Below are 15,042 nucleotides of genomic sequence, written 5' to 3'. Positions count from 1 at the left end.
CAAGGGAGCCTTCCTTCCCTCGAACCTCTACACTTTGGGTTAGGTGCCCCTGCTGTGATCCTAGAACATTCTACGCTAAGACAACTTCTGACAATGCTAAATTCTCAAGAAGCAATACATTTTGCTTACTACTGTGAGTCCACCCTCTCTCCCCTGGACACTCAGAATTGCATGTGTTATGAATAAATGAATGAAGGGGTGGGTCTCAAAGGGACGGGCAGAGCTGCTCTCGCCCACCCCGACCCCTTCTTTCTGTAGAACATCAGAAGCAAAACCAGGAGTACCTCTCCTGAGGGTCACTTTCTGCTGACACACTTCACTGCCTCTTCTGTGTCAATTCTAGTAAAAAACCAAGCTCCTCCTAAGCCCTCCATCCCTATTCCCACTCCAGGGTCCTCCCAAGCAGGGGCAACCTCCACCCTGGACCACACAGTGCACTCTCCCAGAGTCCCCACCCCACAAGCCTCCAGGCCTCTACCCGGGCTGCTCCTGCAACCTGAGTCACCCTCTTGATTCCTTCTCCTGGCTGACTCTTACTCTGTCCTCATAACTGAATGTAGAGCCCATTTCTTCAAGGAAGCCCTCTCTGATGATGTCCTTTAGCTCTTGGCTGGGCTCCCTCTACAGCAGGACTGCTTGGAGACCAAATGGTGTTTGTCCACCTGCTCCTCTGAGACCATGAACTCTTGGAGGCCACGTGGGAAAAAGGAGTGGGACGATAAGAGGGGTGGGAAGAGCAAAAAGCAATATCACAGCCCAAGTCCCAGATTCAAGGATTCTGTCTCAGAAGAAAATAATAAAATATTTAATACGTATGTCATTTGGCTATGATTTTTGTGGCTCATGGAAAGCAAGAGTTTGGTGTTCTAGTCTAAAATCCAAGTTACATGCAAAGAAATGTACATATTCATATCCAAAGTAAACCAGAGCTGCTCAACAACAGTTTGCAGTTAAAATCAAAGGAAATTTGATAAAGGCAATCTCTCTCTCTCTCTTTGTTGTTTTTTTTTTTTTTTTTGTATCATATAGTTGTAGAAGTATTTGTATAACTAAGTGATGGCTACAGCCTATAATTCTGCACTGGAGTATTTGGGGCAGAGGAAGCCCAGATTACATGCACTGTGTAAATGCAATCACACCAACACACTGACAGGTGCCCTACTGGCTGAGCTGAAGTTCCAAAGCAGACAACATTACGATGCAAGACAGCTCTCATTAGAAAGTAAGGAATGCAATGTTCTGTACTCAATTACTTACGTTATATGGGCCATTAAGCGATAGTGCATCTTGTCTAATGAAACCCAAAAATAAATTGTTAACGTCGATTTTCTCCATCTGACCCTTATTTGCTAACTTTGGATATCAAACCCTCACTCCATACAGAAAGCTCAGACCTACGGTGCAGCAGGTTACATCCCGTGGAAGAAAGCCTATCAAGGGAGAACTGGAGAGTTTCCCACCAGAAGCTGCTAAGTCTGGTTTTGCACCTGTACGTCATTTGCAACCACGTCATCGTCAAAAGAGTAAGACCTTACCTCTGTGGGGCGAAAAGCACTGCGGTGCTTCTGAACAATTAAAGAACACTGAGATTTGGGAAAGAGTCCTGAGGCACTTAAATCGTACTTTTTGTGAAAGGCTCCAATACTGACCCAATTCACCAATCCAGGTACAACATGGAGGTACCGGAATTAGTAGAGAGAACATGCCCTTGAAGTCTGACAAGGCCCTGCTTGAATCCTGCTACAGCATTTACTAGCCGCGAAATGGACCAATTCCTTAACCCCTCTGAGAAGGCTTCCCAATCTGCAAAAGGGGGCTGCCACCGCCCACCTGGGAGACATGGATGTGAATGCAACACGCAAGTAGTGAGGCCGACTGCTACCTGACACGAGACCTGGCTAGTTTCCCTCCGCTGCCCTTCTCCCCCTTTAAACTTGCCCTGTTCGCCCTGGTATGGGTCAAGCCCCGGACCAGACTGCCAGATTCTTCTGTGTATCCCCGGATACATGTCTTACCCTTAGGAGGCCAGAAAAAGAAATATCTCCTCCAACGTCACTATCAATGTTCTTAAGAGTCTGGGTTTTTTTAACTCTATTTTGCAGGGAGACAATTCCAGAACTGTCCAACCACCATTCTCCACTTTGGCTCCTTCTCACCTCAAATCTTCTGTCTGCTGGCCTTTTGTTCGTGGGAAAGAGAGTCCGCTAGGGTGGAGACTCCCTAGGCCTCGGTCCCTCCCTCACAGGTGAGTGTGACTACATTCTCAACACTCCCCACTCCGACTCCAGCTTCCGAGGATGTTCCCCTCCTGGAACATGCAGCCTCTGCTTCATCCCCAGACGCGCACGCGTGGCCACAACCCTCCATTCAGATTTCTTCCTGGGTGGCCCTGCCCACCCCCAAGACCCATAAGTATAAATGCCATTGCTCTGAAACTCCCAAACGCCACTGAGTGACACGCCAAAGCTGCATGGTCTGGGCTTCCCTCCAACCCAGGCACAGCCCTGACCCGCCTCAGCCTCAGTCTGCACCTCTCGAGATGAGCTCATCCACCTGCACGGCTGTGAACACCAGCTAAGAATGACGACTCACAACGTGTATCTCTAGTCCGGCTCCTTCACCTGAGCCCCGGGGCCATAGAACCGATTGCCTCTTTGAAGTCCTTACTTGGATGACAAATGGAATCTTAAAAACGCCTCATGTCCACCATTTACTCTAGAGTTCGATTCCTGGCAGGTACCTCCCAGGCTCCCGATTTTAGTAACAGACCCAGAACCCACCTAGGTGTTTGAGGTCACATTCAATTTCCCCTGTTCCTCCCCCCGGCCCTGCCCTGGAATCAGTCTTGTCATTTCTATTGCTAAGCCAAACTCAAGTCTGGTTCTGCAAGGACCACGGATGGAACCTCACAAGCTGACAGCAAGGTGCAGTGCGTCACAGTCCTCCGAAGAGAGCTCCCTGGAGGGGGAGGCATCTCCTGCCTCTGGTCACCTCAGAAGGCACTGGATTCTCACAAAGGAGGCCCAGGAGAAGGGACTCAAGGTTCTCCTGTGGTCTGAACTTTGAAGGGCCCGAGGTTTGGGGGAGTTCCTAGTTAGCAGACACACCTGCCAGTGAGCAGATGAAGATGGGGGAACCCAGGCAAGGCTGTTCTCACTCCGACCCCTGGGCTCACGGGAGCCACGGGAAAGGCCTGTGAAGGGCACAGCCCAGCCTTCACAGATCCCAGCCTGCATTTGCCAACCCAGAGAGCCTAGAATCCTACTTGCGATTCTCGTGTTCTGTTCCCCCCCAGAATGTGATGGGCTCTTTCAGAATGTCTGGCCTGTCTCAAGCGAGACCAAGTCAGTGAAGGATGAAGTGTCCACAATTGGACCAAGGCATGAAAGGTGAAACAAGGTCTCATGGCCAGCATGACGGTGGTGGCCAAACCCTTTCCCCGGGTGAGATGAACCAGTGTGTGGCTGAGAATGCAAGGTCACTTCACAGCTGACTAGGGTGTTGGAGACTCACTACCGCAAACTAACGACACGGCCGTCAGTGGTGGACGTCAGCTGCAACAGACACGGAGTCAGCTATTTACTGCCAACATGGGTTAATAGTAAAGGCTGGTGCAGGGAGGACTGCATGGCTGCTGAGGCAAACCACAGACCCGGCTCTGAATGCCCACCGGCTGGAGCACAGAGGAAGCTACAGTCCCCTTTAGCGGTCCCTGTGTCCACCAGATCCAAGTGAGCCAGCTACTTAGGAGAAGGCCATGTTGTTCTGATACTCAGAAAAACCAGCCTCGTAAAGGGAAAATAAGAGTGGCATGAAGTTTAGACCCGCTCCTGCCTCTCTATGAAGGCAAAGTAAATTAAATTGCACCGGGAAGGTGAATGAAAAAACAAAAAACAAAAAACCGGTGACTGCTTCTTCCAACAGCATCCCCTGCAGCTGCTCACCCCCGAGACTGCCACTTTCTCACCAGTCCGCCGGCCAGGAAGCTCCGTCACGCACGTCACAGAGCGACAGCCCTTAACCGCGTGCCAAGCACGTTTGTCGAAAAGCCAGAATCAAGGAAGATGCTGCAGATTTTGACATTCCAAGTTTAAATACTCCTTGAAAAAAATCCCTCAGCAGCCGCCTAAATCAATTCACATATCACTTCTTCAAAACAATCAAACAAATTTAATAAGGGCTCATTTGTCACCAAACATAAGGAGGACCAAACTGGTTCCTCAAAGCAAGGATTTTAACAGGTATCAAACACCAGTGGGTGATGTGCTAACAAAGCAAAAATTCCAAAAATCTAGAAAATAAAAAGATGACTAGGATAATATATGGATCAAGGCAACTGTTAAGGTTTATGCTTTTAAAAGCGATGGGGACAACACGGAGGACAATCTCGCTATTTCCAATGCAGGGTGTGCACAGTCCACTTTTCAGACGCAACAACATGCTCACAGGGCGGTACAAGATAGAAAGGGAAATAGAAAAAGGAAAAGAGGAACAGCGAAAATTAGAAATACATGAGAACAAAAATAACTGAGAGCAATTACAAGAATTTAGGTGAGTTTGGTGAGGACAGGGACGAGGGGACGGTGAGACCCACCCTTACCTATTGTTCCAGGGAAGGCAGGGGCCTGAGGCGAGCGGCGCTGCCGGGGGACCCCAACGTGGTCAGCGCCCCAAACCTAAACTTCACCTAGATGCGTGTAAACAGATTTTGAGCTACAAAATGTGGTCGCATTTCAAGCTGGACAATTTTACTCACTCCCACCAAGAGTAACAGGAGAGAATTAGGCTCTGTTCCTGCACCAAAGCATTGTTTAAAAAATTAATGACTGTGTAATAGTAAAAGAAACAATGGAGTAAAAGTGACTGGAGGAGAACTTACTTGACCCGAGCTCACTGGCCGCGTTATCTCACTGACGTTCAGATGCTGGCTGAGCCCTTACGGTACCAAAACAGACAGACCCACCAGGAGGGAGGTTTAATGCGCTGCTGTATTTTGATCCCGGGAGCCATGCCTGGTACACGAGGTTCTGGGTAAACAATGGTGATAGTGTCAACCACTATGGGCTAAGCACACAACCAGCTACTCCGCCAAATCCCAAGGACAGATTCAAAAGGCACAAACAAGCTGGTATTCTCTGGTGGGTCTGCAGACTCAGAGCCAAGCAGTTGCTGAGCAAACATGTCACCAGTGCCTCCTGTGACAAAAGAGGAGGCACTGGTCAGGGGGCTGGGGCAGGGCTCCAGGCTTCCACTGCTCACCCACCATTATGTCCAGGGGGAGATGTTGGTCCCTACTTACGTTGCACCGATGTACCGACATTGACTGACGCCTGGGGACTCAGCAGGAGGTGACAGGTGACGGGAATGGAGCCAGCCTGTGAGTGGTACGGTGCTGGCATCTGCGTCCTCAGCTTTGCCCAGGCCACTACATCTGCCAGCTCATCTACAAGAAGCAGAAGGGGAGAAAGCCGTGTAGATCACGGGGCCTTGTGAGGACAAGTACAGGTCATGGCCACGACAAGCCTCGCCCCTTCCTTAAGATATAGAGGTATGTCCGGGGAGGAAGTGAAAATTCATCCAGAGACTGCCAGGCACCACAAGCAGGTGGGACTCGGGTCCCCTGTGCCTGTCACTCACAGGACTGGTCTGGACTTTCTTTTTATCAATTCTCTGGCATCTTCTCCTCCAACTTACCAACAACCAGAAAGTAGAATCTGATTTTAGACTCACAGAGAATCGCAAAAACCCTCCTCCACATCAGGCCCGACAGCATGTGCCAGGCCCTCCGACCGTCACCTGTGGGACCGCCATGAGCCCTCTCCAGACTCAAGGCAAGAGGCCGTAGGTCGGGGTGGCACAGATTCCCACACTCTCCCCAGCAAAGGGGGACCACCTCTCGGCAAAGGCATCTCACCTTCTTCTTCCCGAGGGACATCTCGATAGATACACAGGGAAACAGAGCAGAATGTGGGGGGGTAGGCAGCCCAGAAAAGCTCGTCTGCACTTCCAAGGCAAAGTGGGTCCGTTGACCTAATCACAGGGACAAAGTGAGGACGAATCTTTCCCTGCTGTGCCCCATGCTCCGTGACACGCCTTTCCCTGCCTAAGGAGCTCATTTGGAAGCCCCTGGCAGTGTTTCTGTTGTCCTAAATTGGCATGGTGGTTGTCAGGCAGGGAGAGAGTTCCTGAGCCATGCAGGTGCTGGACCTGGGAGGCAGGAGACACTGGCTCCACCCACAGCTCAACCAGCACCTCATTCTGCGTCTCAGGATTCAGCATGCCATCTATAAGCAAAGGGATGAGACTGTCCCAGGACATGCTGTCCAACAGGAATGAAATGACAGCCATGTAAAGAAAGTTTCCCAGTTGCCATATTTAAAAATGTAACCCCCCCAAAAAAAACCCTAGAAACTGATTTTAAGAACATATCTTACTTATTCTACAGTAAGTAAAATACTATCATTTTGACATGTAATCAATAAAGAAAGAAACAAGATAGTTTACATTCTTTTTACTAGACAAGTCTCAGCGTCTGATGTGCATTTGACCTAGAGCACATCTCAGCTCAGAGCAGCCTCCTCCCCAGCTCTCCTAGCATCAGTGGCTTTGGCTACTCTATTGGACAGCAACTCCAGGGGTCACACCAGGGGAATTGGCTGAAAAGCGGGAGTAAGTGTCCATAATAACCCTAAAAGTATTTCTCTGAAACAAAGGCGGATTCACTTTTAAACGTCTGAAAACCGGCGGGTTTCACCTCCCTCACGCCTTGGCTACAAGACAGCCCTCCTCCTTGCTGATCCCTTTCTGGATGTAGGGAAGCAACCCTTCACACAGCCAGGGTGTCCGGGCATCCAGGTAGACTTTCCTGCTCTCTGTGTCCAATCCCACAAAGTCCTCCTTCTCAAACAGGATGTAGAGCAGGAGGATCTTGTCCCCAGTCTTGTCGGATGCACAGTCCAGCCACTTGGACTTGAGCATGATGAAGAGAGACTCAGTGAAGTCCTCGATCCTCTTCTCCACCACCCTGCAGTCCTCGTAAATTGAAGGCCACGTTGGTGCGCGGCTGCTCGGCCACCTCCCCATGCAGCACAAAGACAAAGAGCCGAGAGTCATAGAGCGTGGTGCCATACAGCTCCTCTGCACGTGGAGCTTCTCGAAGGTCTTGGCCAAGAGGCAGTCGGTAATGGTGAAAAGGCCCACGACCTTGCGGTGGGTCTCGAAGTCGCTCCACCCATTCTCGGGCGCATAGTGGTGACTGTAGTGGATACAGAGTGCCCACTGCGAGCCGCAAGGGATGATCTGCCTCACCAAGGAGATTCGCTTATAGATGCAAAAGAAATTCTCCTCTGAGATGATCCCCACGGGTTGGACCACCACGGGGAGAGTCTGGTGGTCCTAAGCACACTGCAAGTAGTCAGGGATGTTCATGTTGCAGGCCCTGACGAGAGGGAAGAGGAGACCGAGGTACATACTGTACTGCGGGCTGCGGGCCTCACTGGGTTGCGGTGACCTTGTGTGTACCAGTCAGAAGGCAGGGGGAGCCCAAGCAAAGCCGGGGGTACAGTTTGTCCTCAGCATCTGCACCTGGCTACCGCAGGTCGGATCACATTACGCAGCTTTTGGTCTAGGCTTCCGACCTCTGCAGAAAGGGTCATTTCTTGTTTTCTGTTTCCAAGCACCTAGCCAGTCCCTGATGCAAAGTCAGTGCTCAAAACTGCTGAATAAAGGAATGAATAAAGGAACTGCTTCCACAACCCTCAGCAGGATATAATGCAAAGAAACACAGTAGGATCAAAAGACCTGGATTTCAACTCCAATTTATTTGAACTCCTAAGCTGCAGAATACTTGATAAGAAAACTTGCTTTGGGGAGGAGGGTTCAGTTCAGTGGTAGAGCACATGCTTAGCATGTATGAGGTCCTCGGTTGAATCCTCAGTACCTCATTTTAAAAAAAATGAAACAAATAAATAAACCTATTTACCCCCCTCAAAAAATATTTTTTGAATTCCAAATTCAAGGAAAAAAAAAAACACCTTGCAGTTGACACAACATTGTAAACATGAGTATACTTCAATTAAAAACAAATCCTTGCCTTACAAGAATATATCTGGATTATGGAACTTTACAAATGTAAAATGCCTAGGGAACCACCTGCATAAGAAGAAGGAACTGTACAAATTTACTATCCCTCATTTATGAGCTATATTTCCTTTTGGCGGTTTATAACATCTCAGAGCTAATTTTCTCAAATTAAAAAAAAGAAGGAAACATTACCGGATTCTCCATACTGCTGAAGAATCAGATAAACCTATGATAGCATCTGACCCACAGAGTTTACTCAATAAATGCTTGTTGAATGAATGAATAAACAAGCAAAGTGAATGCTGCTCCCTGCCACAGAGCATCATGATGATACTGCCAGGAAATCCCAAGCCCACGTTTCACCAGACTCTACACAAACCATGGGTGACCTGGGCAGGCCTGTGTGCTCCTCTTAACCCCAGTTTAATCATGAATAGAAATGAGGGCAATAACACAAACCTCAAAGGGTTAGTGAGTCATTACTGAATTGTATACCAACTTTGCAAGATGGAACCTTTAAAGAAATTTGGGCAAAAAGTCCGTAGGCCCTCTCCATATTATCTCTTACAACTACATGGGAATCTACATTATATCTCAAAATTAAAAAGTCTAATTTATTAAAGAGGCTATTGAGGTTAAATGAGCACATTGTCTCAAATAAGGAACACAGAGTACAAATCGGTCAATGCCCAGCCCATGAGATACACTCAGTAAACATTCCCACTGAGCCCACTGGTCCCTCCAACTTCAGAGCACGATGATGTGTCCTCATGGCCAGAGGCCCCTGCACCTGAAGCTAACAAAGCTAATGGTCCACACTTTCAAGAGCCCCTGCCACCACCATAGGCCTAATTTTGTACTTGTAATATTTTTCTTTTTATTAAATAGAAAAACGTAATTGCATAGCCTTCAGGTCACCAAAACCTGAACTCAGAGATCATGATGGCAGCCCTTCTTCATGAAACAATAAAATGAAAAGCCATTTCCACAAGATCTCTGTGTAAATCTACTAGGGAACCTCATCCTGGACTGAGAGGAAGAGGCCTGGGGAGGAGGGGGCCATCTGCGGCACACAGACCCATGGGCCACCTGTCCCACGATGGACTTTAGACCCAACCCTCACCCTCAAGGAACTTCAAAATAGACACAGACATAGAGCTGTGGACAAGATTTTTTTTTTTTTAAAGAAATCCCTGATTCTCTCGCAGGTTTTGTTTCTACCGAGAAACAAATGTCTTATGTGTATAATGTTTCACAAAAGACTTAAATTGTTATCACCCCAAATTGACGCATTAAGAAACTGAGGGAGAGAGGTTTATCACATTGTGCAAGATTAGAGAGAGGCAAAAAAAAAAAAAAGATTAGAGAGAGGCCACGTCGGACACTGTATATAAGCCCAAGCCCCTGTTCCAGTGCTCACACTAGAAAGTGGGATATACTGCCCCTTTCCTGCCCTCTCCCTGCAGTAAATGTCTGAAGAGTCTTTTCTGTGCCACCTGGAATCACAATCACTTCAATTTTCCACAAAGAGCTATGTCACTCCTTGGAGGATGGGTCAAAATGTATATGTTGAATGGGAGGAGAGATTTGTATTTTCTGTTTCTCAAAGGAAACATGGCTTAAAAGAAACTGAAAAGCACTTTTCTAGTCTAAGTCTTCATTGTGCAGAGAAGGAAACGGAGGCTCAGAAGAGATGAGGAAAGGGCCTTATTAACAAATATTGCCTCAGCGCAGCACCAAGCCAGCCTTGGGCACTGCTGGGGGAGGATCTGGAAGGCCCAGGAGAATGAGTCTTAGAAAACGGAAAGAGAAGAAGCATACAAGGCCCCGTCACTACACCACCATACCATGAAGTTCCAACAAATTACCCAGTATGGGTGCAGCCAACATTAAGGTGGGCTAAACCGGTTATAAAAACCTGGAAGTCTCAACCATAGTGGAAATTCCAACATTTACTATGTTTTTTTTCCCAGTTCAAGCATCAGCTCAGTGGGTGCTCTGTACCAGGCACTACACGAGGCCCGGAGTTCTCCCAAATACACAACTCTTATATCACGTGTGCAAAACACAAACAGGCGCACTAGAAGAAAAATGCCCACAGATAAGGTGGAATTACTGAAACTGAAAGCAGCCAACCAGCATATATTACAAGGAAAATCGATGCTGCTAGAAATAAACTCATGGACATAGAAAGCAAACTGTGGTTAGCAGGCAGGAAAAGGGGGGTTAACAGATACACATTAATAAATATAAAATAAATGACAAGGACCTACTATATAGCACAGGGAACTATATTCAATTTCTTGTAATGAGTTGTACTAAAAACAATCTAAAACATATGTAGATACATATGCATATGTTTATAACTGAATCTCTGCTGTACATCTGAAACTGACATTCTAAATTGACTACACTTCAATAAAAAATAATTTTAAAAAATAAGTAAAAATAAAAGCAACGCCATTTAGAAAAAAAAAAGAATACTCTGATCTCCTTCACTGTAGGTGCTGGAGAATTCTAGTTACAAACACCAAGTCCACTGGATCACTCCAGCACTGGCTGTCACTATTTCTGACCATCAGAGAGTCACTTGGCTTCAGTGAGTTTATTTTCTCTTCTGTGAAAGGCTTCAGTTGCAACTAACGATGTATCTCATCATTCACAAACCCAAAATTTAATGAGGACTTCCCATGGGCCAGGCTCTGGAAATATGAAAATATAGGGTCCGAGATATATTAATGGGTAGAAGAAATTTATGCCATAAAGACATTAATTCTTCTTGCTTTGATAGACAGATTCAATACAATTCTGTTTAGATTTCCTACCAGATTTTTTATGGGTAACAATATAATTAATGGTCAGGAACAACCAAGAAACTTCTTTAGAACCAGCACTGGGAAGGGGTGGATAGGTCATTCATTTCCACTGGTCTTTCTGAAGTGATGAAAACGTTCTGGAATATTAATGGTTGCACCACTGTGAATATGCTAAAGCTGCTGAATTGTAGCATTTATGTGGGTGGACTTCATGGTGTGTGAACAATATCACAATATACATGTTAAATGAAAAAATATTTCTTGACAATTATTTTTCCCTCTATACAACTAGTCTGCCCCACAATTTAAGAAGAACAAAATAACCAAAACAAACCAAATTTTGCCAGGAGCTCTTTAGGACTGCAATGTCCCTGAGTCTACAAAGCCTCTGGTGGTGCTGTTCCTGTTAACACACCCTAGCTGGATTGGGCTAGTTAGGGACTGTAACTATTTTTTTAACATCGACGGTCACACGTTTCACCCTGGGAGAGGGAAGGATGGAGGATGTCACAGCCTCATGCCTTCAGCTGATTTTTAACTGAACCAAGCCTTGCTTTCAACACTGTAATCCCTCTCACTATAAAAACAGTGACATCATCAAGCACCGCCATCATAACACGTGAAAGTGTTCAAGGTACTTACCTGGGGCAGAAACACTGAGGGAGGAGACGGAAGCTCGCTCAGCACTGACGCTCCATTTTCCCGACTCCACCAGGAGAAGCTGGGGTTTACAGCCGGAGGCACTCAGCCGGGGGAGCAGCGCAGACACCACTGAGCTGGTCCCCAGGGAGAGGGAAAGGGAGAGGAGGGCAGCCCCGGGGTCGCGGGGCAGGGAAAGACGGGGGGGACGCGGGTTGTAGCCCCGCTCGGAGGCCAGCCCCAGCCCCAGCCGCCTGACCCATCCGGGTCCGCAGACCCCGCCCGCCCGGGACACAGCCCGCCCAGGGGCGGGGACGGGCCGGCGGCCGAGGAGAGGCAGCCCGGGAGGAGAGGACTCGCGGGTGGGAGAGGGGAAAGGGACGCCAGCCACGGACACAGGGGAGCCCGGCTGGGGCGAGAGGCGGCATGTGCACACCTGGCCCTGGACAGCTGTGGCCGGGGCGCCGGGGCCGGAGCAAATGTCCTACCGGGCGAAAGAGCTGAGCAGATTTTGGGGCCGATCCCCGGCTCGGAGATGGAGCTTCCAACCCTCGTTCCAGCTGGCAACGACTGCGCATGCGCAGGAGGGCCAGCGATCCTCTCCGAGTTCTGTGAGAGAAGGTGGGGAAGCAAGGGACGGAGAAGATGGGAGGAGGACGGGAGAAGGGGAAAAGTGGAGGAAGAGACATGGACAGGAGGAGCAGAGAGAAGGCAGGGATCTGGAGGGTGGAGGAGAGTAGCAGAGATGGAGAGAAATAGTTTTAACTCTGGGGGCATCCTGAAGGAGGCAACAGTCCTACCTCTGCACACTTCTCTAACCCTTTAAGGCCCGCAGCTCATATTTTACCTCCCTGGTCCAGCCCTCCACCCAAGGCCTCTGCAGAACCCCTATGGGGATCACACCAGTTGCTCCCAAGTGGAGCTGGGTTTCCTTTTGCTCTGGGAACCAAGCACCCGCAGGTGTTGTCGCTCAGAACTACCTTGGAAAGAGTACATATTCCCCTTTTACATGCTGGGACACAGGCAGGCAAGATCTCTGCCTTACCTCCACTGTCCCAGGTGTTGTGCTGGCGGGGAGCGGGAGGTACGAGGTCAGATCCGAGAAGGAGCATACTGCCTGAGTGTTGGTGCATAGTCCCCATCCTTCCTGGGTAAACCACACCCCACCCTCGGGGAACCAACAAGGGCTCACAGTATGTCCCTGGGTGTGGGATAGCTGCCCTCAATTCCAGTGCCCAGCTTGCTAGGAAGATAGGAGTGTTACTGAGTCCAAATTCATTCTCCTTAGTGCAGGACATGCCAGTAAGTTGGGAGACCAGGTGTTGGGGCATGGAATAGCAACTTTCTGTACACCTAGATGGCAAACTAATGTCCTGGAAAACCATCTCCCCAAGTCAGAATTCAGGCTCCTTTCCTACGTGCTTGGTTGTTGCAATCTTCTTGGTGTAGGAATTCTTTGTTGTTAGAATCCTTTGTTCTTGCAGCTATCTGCCTGGGTCAGATCCCTGTAAACCTCCAACAAAACAAACGTTATTTTCTATTATGTAACTTGTTATCTTTATATGAATGGAAAAGTGTTAAATATCCTTAAAAGTCAGAGCCTTCAAAATAGGCTCTCCTGTATATTTTAGGCTCTACGCAACATTGTTTTACAAGCAAGATGAAGCCTAGGAGACAGAGCACAGGGTAACAGTCAAAGGAAAAGATCTAATATGGAGTCAGATTTGTTCTTTTCTATTACCAGGGCAGAAGACACTTGAGGTTTTAAATCCCTTTAAGTTAAATATAAGTAATACTTTAAAGGAATTTACATACATAAGTCGGAATGTGCATAGCATATCTGCAAAACACACAAAGGATTGTGAACAGTGGCATCTCCAGGGAGGGCTGAAAGAAGAGAGGATGAGGGAAAACTTCTTTCACTTGTGTATTTTTGTGCTCTGTTTGAATATTTTTAACCACATGCATGTATTTCTTTTTCAGTTAAAAAAAATGTGTAATGGAACAAAGGAGTAGCAAGCTCAGCAAATACAGCAGCCATGGAATCACTGAGCCATCAATTTTGATTTTAGCCAGGAAGCATTTATTGACTCTCTCCTATGTGCCCAGTGCTGTTTTAAGACTTCTTTTATTTTTTTTTTTATAAAATAATAAAGTGCTATTCCTCACCCCTGCCCATGGCTGGTGGAAAACCAACTGAGTTTTTATTGAGTTGTTTTCCAAGAAGTAGAGATCAGTTATAAACAGAACACATCTTCAGGGCAAAACAGGCGGAGTGGTTTTCCAGCAGGCTAGATAGCTATGAAGGGTTTTCAACAGAGGCACACAGAGGCTGAGAGAGAAAGCCTCCCGGACCCTACGAAAAGCTGCCCAAACTGCCTTCTCCATGGCACTACTGAAATAGGAAAGAAAAAATCTGACTCCATACTAGATCTGTTCCTTTGACTTTAACACTGTGCCCTGTTTCCTAGGCTTAGTCTTGTTGGTTCTGCACCTTTTGTAAAACAATGTTGCCTAGAGCCTGAAATATACAGGAGAACCTATTCTCAAGGCTCTGACTTTGAAGGATATAAACACTTTTCAATTCACATAAAGATAACAAGTTACAGAATAGAAAATAACATTTGTTTGTTGGAGGTTTACACGGATGTGACCCAGGTGAAGAGCTGCAAGAACAAAGGATTCTAACAACAAAGAATTCATACACCAAGTTTGCAACAACCAAGCATTCCCACTTCCCATTTTTAATAAAAGAAGAGCCTGAAATCTGACTTGGGGTGATGGTTCCTCAGGACATTATTCTACCATTTCTCAGCTGGCTTTCCAAATTAAAGTCGCTATTTCTTGCCCCAAAACCTGGTCTCCTGATTTATTGGCCTGTAATGCACGAGCAGAACAAGCCTGGACTCGGATACACAGACATTGAAAGTACCCATTTGGTATATTAAATGACCTGCTTCTACTCATCTTCCTGACGTTTTATTCTCTTGAACACTCCTGCTATGTTTATGAAAAACCTGTCATGTGGACACATTTCCACCTCTAGCCACTAACCTTCCAGGTAAGAACTGATGCCAAAAAGGCAATGGAAGTTGCTAGAAGGTATTACCTGGACAAAATAGAGCAGAAGTGGGTTCTGGCTGATGTTCAGGAGCAGGCTGGAACACCTGACAAGATGTTATAAGTACGGATAGACAGCTGGGCACCAAAGGAGAAGCTTCTAAACTTCCATGAGGGACTTGTTGAATAGGAAGTAAAAGTCCCAGGCTATAGCTAGGATCCCACCACGAGCTTCCTGGGTGAGTCTGGGCAAGTAATTTAAAATCTCTAGGCCCGTGCTGTCCAACATGGGAGCCACCAGCAACATGCAGGATTATGAAGTTATTCTGTAGCCAGACAGAATTATAAAAAGACATTTTATTGCAAAGGCCCAGCAGGTATAATATTTAAAAACGTTATTGGTTATCTTGACCTAACGAGTTATTTTTGTATGTGTAGGTTTCTG

General features: G+C 47.3%; 1 long non-coding RNA gene across 4 annotated transcripts in view; it reads right to left on the bottom strand.

The window, feature by feature from the left end:
- LOC141577139 (uncharacterized) overlaps positions 1 to 11,909 on the bottom strand; it is a 440,247-nt gene extending 428,338 nt beyond the window's left edge. For 2 of the 4 annotated variants that reach the window (XR_012505769.1, XR_012505770.1), the window contains exon 1: positions 11,541 to 11,909. This is a non-coding gene — a long non-coding RNA (uncharacterized LOC141577139). The remainder of the gene's footprint in view (positions 1 to 11,540) is intronic. The other 2 variants (XR_012505764.1, XR_012505766.1) reach the window with 2 other exon arrangements.
- Between the last annotated feature and the right edge of the window lie 3,133 nt (positions 11,910 to 15,042).

This window comes from Camelus bactrianus, chromosome 3, assembly GCF_048773025.1.
Source record: "Camelus bactrianus isolate YW-2024 breed Bactrian camel chromosome 3, ASM4877302v1, whole genome shotgun sequence".
In the NCBI taxonomy this organism is placed as follows: Eukaryota; Metazoa; Chordata; class Mammalia; order Artiodactyla; family Camelidae; genus Camelus; species Camelus bactrianus.
Note: the sequence above shows the minus strand (reverse complement) of the source record. Positions and strands in the feature narration are given on the sequence as shown.